The sequence below is a fragment of the Schistocerca nitens genome, chromosome 6, assembly GCF_023898315.1.
Source record: "Schistocerca nitens isolate TAMUIC-IGC-003100 chromosome 6, iqSchNite1.1, whole genome shotgun sequence".
Taxonomy (NCBI): Eukaryota; Metazoa; Arthropoda; class Insecta; order Orthoptera; family Acrididae; genus Schistocerca; species Schistocerca nitens.
In genome coordinates, this window is record NC_064619.1 from 98,929,791 (window position 1) to 98,942,346 (window position 12,556).

A 12,556-nucleotide genomic window follows, 5' to 3' on the forward strand; every position below is an offset into this window, starting at 1 on the left:
TTCTGTAAAATATCTGGGAGTATGCGTGCGGAACGATTTGAAGTGGAATGATCATATAAAATTAGTTGTTGGTAAGGCGGGTATCAGGTTGAGATTCATTGGGAGAGTGCTTAGAAAATGCAGTCCATCAATAAAGGAGGTTTCTTACAAAACACTCGTTTGACCTATACTCGAGTATTGCTCATCAGTGTGGGATCCGTACCAGATCGGGTTGACGGAGGAGATAGAGAAGATCCAAAGAAGAGCGGCGCGTTTCATCACAGGGTTATTTGGTAACCGTGATAGCGTTACGGAGATGTTTAATAAACTCAAGTGGCAGACTCTGCAAGAAAGGCGCTCTGCATCGCGGTGTAGCTTGCTCGCCAGGTTTCGAGAGGGTGCGTTTCAGGATGAGGTATCGAATATATTGCTTCCCCCTAGTTATACCTCCCGAGGAGATCACGAATGTAAAATTAGAGAGATTAGAGCGCGCACGGAGGCTTTCAGGCAGTCGTTCTTCCCGCGAACCATACGCGACTGGAACAGGAAAGGGAGGTAATGACAGTGGCACGTAAAGTGCCCTCCGCCACGCACCGTTGGGTGGCTTGCGGAGTATAAATGTAGATGTAGATGTAGATTCCTTCTGCCTCATTTGATCACAAGTCTTTCAAAGCTCTGACATAGCTGCGACATGAATTCACGAAGGACGTATTCGATAAACAACACACATTTTGTTAAACGCTGAATAGGTCGCAGAGGGAAACATCATTGAGTAGATGCTAGATGACTTAATTATTTCAATGTTGTGCCTTTCGGATATTTCTAACCTCACATACCCTGAAAAATCATGGCTGCACAAAGATACAAACGGTACATGTTATAGTCTTGAGGATCATAAGCGGAGTCTGCTTGTTCACTTTAAAACGTAAAAGAAATATTGGTAAAATAAGTAATTAGAATAATATTGAATGTTCAGATATTTAATTAGGTATGTTAAAAATGTACCTTCTGCACAATGAGTACAGCCTATTTTCTACGCAAGACCGCTACGGTCGCAGGTTCGAATCCTGCCTCGGGCATGGATGTTTGTGATGTCCTTAGGTTAGGTTTAACTAGTTCTAAGTTCTAGGGGACTAATGACCTCAGCAGTTGAGTCCCATAGTGCTCAGAGCCATTTGAACCATTTGAACCTATTTTCTATATATGGTGTTTCAGAAACCAGGTTACCTACGTACACACGATGTGATCTGCAAGCTTCTTTAATTTGCGTTGTACCAGAGGTTTTCGTTTTTGAAAATTAATTGAGAATAGTGGTGTACATTGCAAAATTCAAAACAGTTACAAATGTTGATTAGACAGTTTTCAAAAACGTTACTTAAGTATCAGCTTTTATTTGGTAAATATTTCATATGTGTCATCGTTGCGAAGGTATTCCCTCGAAGCCTAATATGCGAAATTGCCGTTTGGGGTGTATTTAATTCCTTAAACCTGAAATTGTGCACAAACAATGAAATACATACTGCATCGTTTTTCCTCTCTACACATCCACGAAGTTCCAACAAGCTATTTTATTTACAATTGGAAATATTCTCTAGTGAGTTGCTGGAAAATATGGGCTAACCTTCAGGAATTAGAGCGGAGAAAGACTAATTGAGTTTTTCATTGCATTTGAGATCGTAATAACCAATACTTTGTCCAGATATGACGATCTTATGATGGAGCTACTACCATTAATTTCAAACAAAGCGTGCTTCGTACTTTTAATTTTGCTTCTGGGCGAAAAGTTACATGAAGCACATAGTTTCCTCGACTACTTCTCGGTAATACACCGCTTAATATCTTATGATGAATCCCTTTTGGCCTCCTAACCGCTGTGTCTACACAACGAGCTGGGAGGAACCAAAGATGGTCGTCAGCTATACTTGCGCCCACACGCAGAGTTGCCCGCGTCCACCTTGCGAAGCAGGGCCATTTCTTTTAGTTCGCCGACTGCGAATTCTTTGACGTTAACTGTATTAGGTATACATCCATTACCCATTTGTGAAATACGAACATTATTGCCAAACTGGGACTGGAACCCCGATATCCCGCTTCTGACAAGCTGTCGTCTTAACCACTTCTGGTATCCGTGCACGCTCCCCCTACGGACCGAAACATTCGTATGTCTCTCTGTCTATATCGTTATCTCTCAGTCCACTAAATTTCTATTCGTCTTTTTTTCTTTTCTATTAAGTCATATTTTCACTTATTTAAAATAAAATTACAATTTCGTGTAGTAAATTCTTTTATAATTTAGACGTAAGATTCACCACCCTGATGACTGTGGGTGAATATCTCGGTATTTCGCAGGAAGCTGTTGGCTCCTAGACGCCATACTTGATCATGTGTTTCCAGAAAGAGACGTAACAAGTAATTTATGCACCATTGTAAAGTCAATTTCGGTAACACTAATCGATCAATATGTAGCTTAATGCAGCTGTATGCAGTTTGTCAGCTCCCAAAGAGTCTGAAGTTCGCAGTTAATATGTAAATGTCTTTTTTCCTTTTCCTTCTTCTTCTTCTTCGTCTTCACCATCAATAGTTCACTCGTTTTGTTGCATATGAACTCTACCTCTATCCTAGTGCATATGTGTCTTTAGAAACATCATTTGCTGATTTGTTTAGATGTATTCATTGACCAGCGTTCCTAACGGCTTCGTATATTGGCCTTACAGCCGTTATGTTGTGTACCTGTGATGCTCTTTTATGTTCCTGTAATTCCCGCCGAAGAGGACTGTTTGTTCTGGGGTTAGTAATTCCCTACATGACCAGTTTTGTATCTGACTTAGACGGTTTAAGTGCATGTGATAAGGTCATTGTAAAGCTAAGGAGTGCACTATTCTATGGCTAGGATCAGCATGTTTCAGTCTTAACTGCTCCGAGACGTCGCAGGAATACGTGTACATTCTTCTTACTTCATCGCGAACCTCCCCTTCACATTGTTAGTGCTACCACTGATGTGGTACTGAACACCCCTGAAAATCTAAGCGAGATGAGAGTAAATAAGGTGGCCATGTACAGTCTGCAAATAAAAATTCTGCTTCAAGAGTGAACAGTGGTATGATCGTAGAACTGGTAAAGGTAGTTTCGGCGAAGTAAGCACTTTTAGAAATGTCCAGTGGCGAGTGAGTTACTGAATTTCTCCGGTGCAGATGGCAGAGCCTACCTGAACCGTGATCAATTCTCAAAGAATATTCTTAAGAACTTATTTTATTTACCAGCGATTCATCAAGAACATTAACACATTTAATCACACTATGTAAGCAGGGAATTAGTTGCCAGGAAGTAACTGATGAAATCATAACCAAATTACTTTTAACAAATGGGAATTTTATTCACTTTCATAGTGCCTAAAATCATTTTTTTAAAAGAAACAGATTTAAAATTATAATCAGAAAGCACCCTCTAAATATGAAAGTTAGAATTTATTCAGAGGCAGAAAGAAACAAGTTTTGACTCCATGAGGTTTCGGGCAGATAACCTTGCCGATCCCTTTTCACATGGCCGTAGTTACGACCGCTCACAACAGCCTCTGAAAGACTACCCCCCCCCCCCCGTAGGAGGGATGGAAATGGTACAAACACTAACAATTAAAATATTAACCATGCCAACGAATTTGCATCTTGATTTTAACTTCTAAGAAAAGTCTTACGGTGAAAGGGTGACAACTTTATATACTAAAATGATCATTTAAATAAAATCCCATGAAATGCAATCTTATATAAAATTCTACAAGGTTGGCTAAACAATAGTTAAGATGCTCTATAATACACAGATACCGTACAGGCTCCGTTATCACGCTGCCGTAGTAGCAGGTGTACATGACTCATTGGCTAAGACAGAAGTGGCGATTTCTTTCACAGTCTCCGACTCCAATACCGAGGGCTGTATAGCAACGAATGTTATCGCGCATTAACTCTCGACGTTAGAACTCATTAAAAGATGTCCCTGCCACGTAATGTAACTACTTGGGACAGTCAAGATAAATGGAAGTTCCTCTGCAAAAAAGCATGGAAATAATTAGACGATAATAATTACTCACAGTTCGTTGTAAAATAGTTTAATCATCGTGAGACTCTACTTCGCAGCATTGCAATACTTGCAGAAGAATGTTATTTCTGAATAAAGATGTGTATGGCTACACTCTTACGTGAGCCCTTCTGTAGGGGTTAATGCTGAAGCTATCAAAGTTTATGTTCGAAATGGAATCGACTATAGTCATACCAGAGTTAAAATACTCGAAGTTCATGCCGTTAACATAAGACATGATAAGAATATTTAACGTCATGTCTTCGAGGTGACAAGAAGCCGAAAGCTATACAGCAATTTTGCTTCCATAGATGTGTCCTGCTGATTCAATAGTTCAGCCTGACGTGAAGTAAAACATAAGTAAATAATATCTATAGTATAATTATGCCACCAGAGTATCGAGGCCAGGACGAGCTAACCGTGAGGCCAAATAGAATCCATCGAAACTTCGTAAAGTTTTTAGGTCAGTCTTTCGGTTTTTTGGATCATATAAGTAGACACCTGCTGATCTGGAAATATCACTTTGGACGCCATCACCTCCATACAGTAGTGATACGTGTTGACAGTACCTGCAGTGCGTACAAGTTGACTTCGGTAGTGTTATCCAGCAGTGTGCAAGACTACTACATTGTCTGTTCTTTTGCTACTGCTTGAAACCACATTGCCAAAGATATTAATGTGGTTACTACTGGGATGTGGCTCACTATGCGTTCACCAGAAAACGAGGCCTACCTGTAACCTCAGCATAGTAGCCCGTTTTTGCACGACTATTTTAGCTTTGGCATTAATAGATTAGTAGGATATTTCATAATATGTTTCGGACACGAAGAGGGGTAATTTCGTTCTAGTGTTTTGGAGTTCATCGGTCTTATGGTTGGTTTGATACGACCCACCACGACTATCCTATTGTTTCACTCTCTTCATCTCAGAACAGATTTGTTACGCAACGTCCCAAGTTATATGTTGTGTACACTATAATCTCTGTATTCCCCTACAGTTCTTACCGTCTGCATCTACCTCTGGTATCATGGAGGTCGTTCTCTGTTCTCTTAAAAGATATCCTGTCAACATATCACTTCCTTTTGTCAGTGTTTTCCACATATTCCTTTACTTTCTGATTCTGCAGAAGACCTACTCGTTTCTGGATAGTGGTAGCTGCGTAATTAAGTACTTTTAGTTTCCTTTCCCTTAGATTCGTACGAGTGGAAGTAGCACGGACCTTTTAATGCTACAGGGTTTAAAATTTTATTGCATTCCATTAGCGCTGAAATTTCTCTTGTAGCTCCGTATACCGACTAAAGTCCACTTTCGTCAGTAAACAGAGCTTTGGGAGAATGTTAGGCGTCTCTCGGATTTATTAACCTTACACGAGGACATTTATAATGGAGACACTTACAAGTTAAATAATCCATGATTTCCGCTTGACAATTTTGGCTACGCCTAATGCAATACTAATTTTATGAACTCGCAAATGGGATCATGTCTTCCCGTAACATGTTGGGTTAGGTAAATCACACCTTTGGGTTAAGTAAATCACACCAATTCTATTGATGTCGCTTGGTTGTTTCGTAACTTATCTGATACAATTAATGTTCATAAAATAACTGTGGATATTACGAATTCGCCACCTGTCTCAGATTTCAGCACGAAATGCTATTAGTTTCAACGCGCCAACCATAGGGTTCAGAAAACGTTACCATGAGCCACGAAGGGATATCTTTGTTTATCCTGACTTGCTTACTTTCTTTCTCTAACTCCTACCTTAAGGTCCCGAGCTAACACCTAAAACCGTGAGGAGTCAACAGGGCTTTTGACATACCTCTGTACATGGCAGAACGATCCGAATTGGTGAGACTGACCGATAGTCAGATCTCTGCCCAGAGCGTCATGTTATGTGATAGAACTGAAGCCCTGCGATAAAATATCAGAATACGGGAGACTCTAGCGAACGTGACACATCAAATGATGCGCCTCAGAAATGTAAATAAAAAGGTAAATCGCCAAATCATGAAATTAACCACTGGTCCAAATTAACTCCTGTTTACTATAAACCTCTCTTTTGGCATATATGTGAAGAAGAAGTAATATCATAGTCTACTCTATACTGAAATAGCAGAGAATGTAAAACCTGGCAATTACTGACATGGAATAGCTCTAATGTAACAAATAAACGACGTGGCAATCAACAAAAAGCTTTTGTGAATGGGCTAAAACCGGAATCTAGCAACTGAGTTATGGAAAGAAAACTCTTTGGTGGACAGGTAGTAATTTCGTGGTTACGCCTGGAAGGTGAAAACTACGACATGAAAATGACATCATTAATAGTGTCATGAACCCTCAGTCATTAGAGAAGAGTGTAAGACTCACGAAACCTACTGTAACAACATGTCCACCAAGAGGCAGTAAGTCTTATAAACTGCTCGCCTATGCTGCAATTGCTCACCATATTCCGCACACAATAATGTGAAAAGTTTTGAATACCGTGATCTGCTGATTGTGACAACATCCCTTCTAAAATCCACATTCGAAGAACTGTATATCTTCTCAGCATTTGAGGACCGAGTACTTAAAACAGGATCTCCGGGCGATGTGTTCTGCTCAAAGACCCCAGGGGAAGTGTTCTCTTCATAATCCTCAGACTTAATGTTCTCTAGCGAAACAGAACTTTCTCTCCCATTTACCAGTCCGCTTTATTCCTGTACGCAATGAAATAGGCTCTTCAAATGATGACAATGATACTGCTGCTAATGAAAAACTAATTCTCCACCTAGCTAAAGTTTTACAATGTTAACCAGTCGCCTAACGTGATGTGGCCTCTTACAGATTTTTAGAGAAGAGGGGGTTCACCTCATAATATTCGAGGCGCCAGAATGTCGGCTCATCGCTTTGTAGAAGCAGAAAGGATTTCCTGAGCATAATTCAGATGCATCTCATTTCGCAAAAGACAGAGATCTATATGTGCATCTGGCATTCCCTTCCTCAACATAGCGGGAAGGTGACCTACTAGCAAAAGACAAAGTATTTAAAAATGAGTTTCCACCTTATAGCACAGCTTGGAAAAACCAATCTTCACATGTGCATATACTACTCACAGCACATTATACGACTTCTTTGGGCGGAGGCATGTATCCCATAGTGTGGATGGCGTATTACGTGAAAAACGGCTGAAACGCGGCTTCAAGGTATCCGAGGAATGTGCTGTGGTGTTGTATATGCGGCAGGTGGACGCTTCTCACAATCCCCTTGCTTGCATGTGCATGTTGTATGGAAAATCACCACGAGAGAAGATAATGAATTAATTTAAAAGCAGATAAGTTAAACATAACACTATGTATTACAGGCATTATATGTTAATTAACTGACAGGGATATTACTCAGACTGTGATTAATAATTTCCTTTTATTATTAGTGCGTCCTAAGCATGACTGAAAATGTTGGTTCGGAAGAAACCCAATTTGCACTCCGTGTGCAAACCGGAGGGAGTCATCCAAGATGTGGAAAGGGTGCTTCCGGATGCCATGAAGGGTACAGGATGTAGCCACCTGCAGGTGGTGGCTAATGTCGGCACTAATGATGAGTGTCTGTATGGGTTGGAAGAGATTCTCTCTGGTTTCCGGCGGCTATCTGAGTTGGTCAAGACTGCCACTCTTGCTAGCGAGATGAAGACAGAGCTCACATTCTGCAGCATCGTCGACAGGACCGATTGCGGACATCCCGACTCAAATGATACGCTTCAAAGAATCTTGAATCTCATTACAATTAAGCACCCCATTCATACAGTTATAACTGGTGGAGACTTCAATTTACCCTCGATTTTTTGGCTAAAATACGTGTTCAGAGCCGGTGGTAGACAGAAAACATGTTCCGAAATTGTACCAAATGCTTTCTCTGAGAATTACTTTGAACAATTAGCCCACACGAACTGTAAACGGTCGCGGAAACACACTTGACCTCTTAGCCACAATTAGTCCTGATCTAATAGAAACCGTCATGACGGATACAGGGTTCAGTGTACTCAAGGTCATTGTAGCGAGGCTGAAAACCATATCAACCAAAACGACTAAAAATAAACGCAAAATATATCTATTTAAAACAACAGGAAAAAAGTCGCCTAATGCCTTCCTAAGAGAGAGTCTCCATTCCTTCCAAGCTAATTATGGAAGTGTAGACCATATGTGGCTCACATTCAAAGATACAGAATCGACAGCAGTAGATATATTCATACCACATAAGTTAATAAGAGACTTGACTGATCCACCATGGTACACAAAACACGTCAGAATACCGTTGCAGAAGCAAAGGAAACAGCATGCCAAATTCAGAAGAACGCAAAATCCCCAAGACTGGCTAAGTTTAACGGAAGCTCGAAATATAGTGCGGACGCAATGCGAGATGCTTTTAATAGTTTCCACAATGAAATATTGTCTCAAAATATGGTAGAAAACCCGAAGTAATTCTGGTCTTACGTAAAGGACACCAGTGGCAAAAAAAAGTCAATACCGTAACTGCGCGATAGCGATGAAAATGTTAACCATGATGGTGCCACTAAAGCGTAGTTACTTAATACAGTTTTCCGTAATTCATTCACGAAAGAAGATGAAGCAAATGTTCCAGAACTCGAAACCACAGCAGCTGTTAGCATGAGTGGCATAAAAGTAGATATCTTAGGGGTTGCGAAACCACTCAACTCAATTAAGAAAACAAGTCTTCTGGTCCAGATGGTATACCAATCAGGTTCCTTTCAGAGTATGCAGACTCAAAAGCGCCCTTCCTAGCAATCACTTACAACTGTTCACTTGCCGAAGGGTCTGTTCCTAAAGACTGGAAAGTAGCCCAGGTGACACCAATATTCAAGAAAGGAAATAGGAGTAACCGATTGAATTACAGACACATATCCCTGACCTCAGTTTGCAGTAAGATTTTGGAGCATATACTGTACTCGAATATTATGAATCACCTTGTAGAAAATGACTTATTGATACATAATCAACACGAATTCAGAAAATATCGTTCTTGTGCAACACAGCTAGATCTTTATTCCCATGAAGTAATGAGTGCTGTCGACGAGGGATCTCAGATCGATTCCATATTCCTAGATTTCCAGAAGCCTTTTGATACCGTTCTTCACAAGCGACTATTAATCAGATATGGAGTATTGTCTCAGTTGTGTGACTGGTTTCATGATTTCCTCTCAGAGAGGTCACAGTTCGTAGTGATAGACTGTAAATCATCGAGTAGAACAGTAGTGATATCTGGCGTTTCGCAAGGTAGTGTCTTAGGCCCTCTCCAGTTCCTGATTTATATAAATGATCTAGGAGATAATCAGAGCAGCCACCTTAGATTGTTTGTAGATGATGCTGTAATTTGCCATATAGTAAAATCATCAAACGATCAATTCCAATTACAAAATGATCTAGAGAGAATTTCTGTATGGTGCGAAAAGTGGTAATTAGCACTAAAAAAAGAAAAGTGCGAGGGCATCCACATGGTTACTAAAAGAAATCTGATAAATTTTGGGTATACGATAAATCGAACAAATCTAAGGGCTGTCAATTCGACTAAATACCACGGAATTACAATTACGAGCAACGTAAATTGGAAATACCGCATAGATGATATTGTGGGTAAGACGAAACAAAGACTGCGCTTGTTTGGCAGAACACTTAGAAGATGCGAGAAACCCAGTAAAGGGACAGCCTACATTACACTTTTCCGTCTTCCACTGGAATGTTGCTGTGTGGTGTGGGATCCTTACGAGGCAGGATTCACGGAGGACTTGGAAAAAGTGAAAGTGCAAAGAAGGGCAGCTCGTTTCGTAGGGGTGAGAGTGTCGCTAATATGCTATGCGATGTGGGGTGCCAATCATTGAAACAAAGGCGGTTTTCTTTGCAGCGACATCTATTTACGAAATTTCAAACACCAATTTTCTCTTACGAATGCGAAAATATTTTCTTGACACCCACCTGCATAGGGAGAAATGATCATCATAATATAATTAGAGAAATCAGAGCTCGAACGGAAAGATTTAGGTGTTCGTTTTTTCCACGCGCCATCATTCGAGAGTAGTATGAAAATGGTTCGCTGAACGCTCTACCAGGCTCTTAAGTGTGAATTGCAGAGTAACCATGAGGATGTAGATGTAGACAGGGGATGAGATTCTTTACAATAGATTCTTTTACTTATCTATCAACCATTCTTAAAGCTATTACATACTTTCATTCCAAGTGCAGGAACAGATGTTGAGAAATTGGCTTCAGGTATTATAATAATGGGAAACCAGCTTACATGTTTCATCCCCTCTCTTCATGAAAACTTCGCAATCATTATACTTTGAATAAATTTCTCATTCACTCAGATTCTTTTTTACCATATTTTGCAATGCTTGCTGACTGTCAGTCTCTCTCCAGCTCAATCTAATGATAACTCACTCTTCTGATCACTTCCACTTTACACTTGAATAATTAATAGCAGTCACAGTCACTCATTACTTGAACAAAATTCACATTCATCCTCTGTCCATGACTATGGAAATAAAATATTTATTCAGACAGAATTCTAAACTTTCAACATAACTAATTTAGAGAGATCCACATCAGTTGTACCAGTCGTGGTTTAAGTAAATGTTAGTATAGTTGAAGAGGATCTCTCTAAATTAATTATCATGCCTCTCAGTTGCGGATTTCCTATATAGCAAATATTGTGTGTAAGACGTGTATCTTTGTGTTGTCTGTTATCAACCCACAATTTATGAAAGATGTTTATATTTTATTAATAGGATTAAGTAGGAATACTTAATATTTCTCATGTTGGATATTATTCTGGAAGTGGGAATGTCTGCACCAAAGTATTGTTGGCAGGAGAGATCCCACAATGATATAGTTTTAAAAAGGGTGGGAGAGACCGCGTATGGATACATTTTAAGAAAAGTGCGGGAAAGACCGCGCATTTATACATTTTTTCTGCACCAGAAAGCATTGTTGGCGGGAGAGACCACACTTTAGCGTTCGTAGGAAGCCAGTAGTAAGCGAGATGTGAAGCGAGTCGGTAGCAGGTCTGAAGCGAGAGGTTGAGAGGAACTGTGTGCCTGCCAGCCACTAGCTATGATTTACAAGAGATTATAAATGGATGTACAGAGAGATCAGGTAAATATTTTCATAAGAGGAACTAATATTATTGAATTAATTTATTGAGAAACTCAAGACAGCTGGAAGTATGTTTGCCCAGTGCTAGTTGTAAGATTATTGTCAAACGTAAGTCACATTGGAACATTTGTAAAATCATTTCTTCTTCTTCTTCTTCTTCGTTTCACCCAACTTTGGGGTACGTTGAATCAATCACTTCTGTGTGTTCTGTGCCTTTCTTTTCGCCCAGTACTGCTTCATTCTTTCTGATCTTGCTTTTCTTTCCTCATCAGAGATGACAATCGTTCTTTTCTTCCTATTTTAGAGCTGGAATCCCTCTTTTCTGTCTTTGCTTTTTCACGTCACTACTCTCTCGAATGGTTTAAAATTTTGCTCTTTGGTTTATTTATTTATTTTTTGATTATTGGCGTAACAACGCATATATGGAAAGAGTTACGTGAAATACTTTTAACAATGCTGTGCTTTGAATTTCTTTATCATCGTTACCTTTTTGCAAAATAAAATGTATCTATGGAAGTCTTATTGTTCTGTATCTGGCCTACAATTTAAAGAACGATTTTTCTTAACTGCAACTCATGCTAAGGATCAATATAACTTCCCTACTTCATAGTTATTAAAAGTTGAAATTACTTTTAATGAACACTGATGTTACAGTTCGTATGATCGTTCAAAAACACAAGTTCGCAGTGGATTTTATTTCTTGGTGAAATACTATTTCATACCACGACTAGCTCAAGAACATGAGACTCTCATAAAAAAATTACGTTATCACTATAAAGTTTGCCAGATCAGAACGGAGCACAGCAAGATTACTATCAGATTTTGAAGGTACATTAAATTATTTGCACTGTAAATTATATCCTATCAGCAGCCCGCGTCAACCTGCAACACATCATAAAATCTGCTGATCTTCACTGCCAGCCTGGGAGCTAAAAGAAATAATATTATTTTACTATTATTTTACCGCTTCCTTGCGGTATGCTCGACTATATTGTAAGTCGTTTAAATACGCCGCGGCAGCGGCTCTTCGTTCTCCACGCAGCTCAGCACCACAGATAATATTTATATAACTGAAAAATGTCTCAACAGGATGGGATAATAGGCAAGCAAGCTTTAACAATTAATAATACAAGTTTTCATTTAAACAACTCTATTAAAACATTTAAATATCTCATTGATTACAGACCTGTGTGAATTCACACGTAATGGCGTACATTTCCCAGTCTCGACAAAAGAATGCTACATTCGCGTTCTCCACGACAACAACAGGAGATCTTACTCTCACAACTTCCAGACAAAGAAGACAAAGAATTTCATTTACATCACGCATTATATACTAGTTCCTTTTGTAATCTCTGTTCAACATT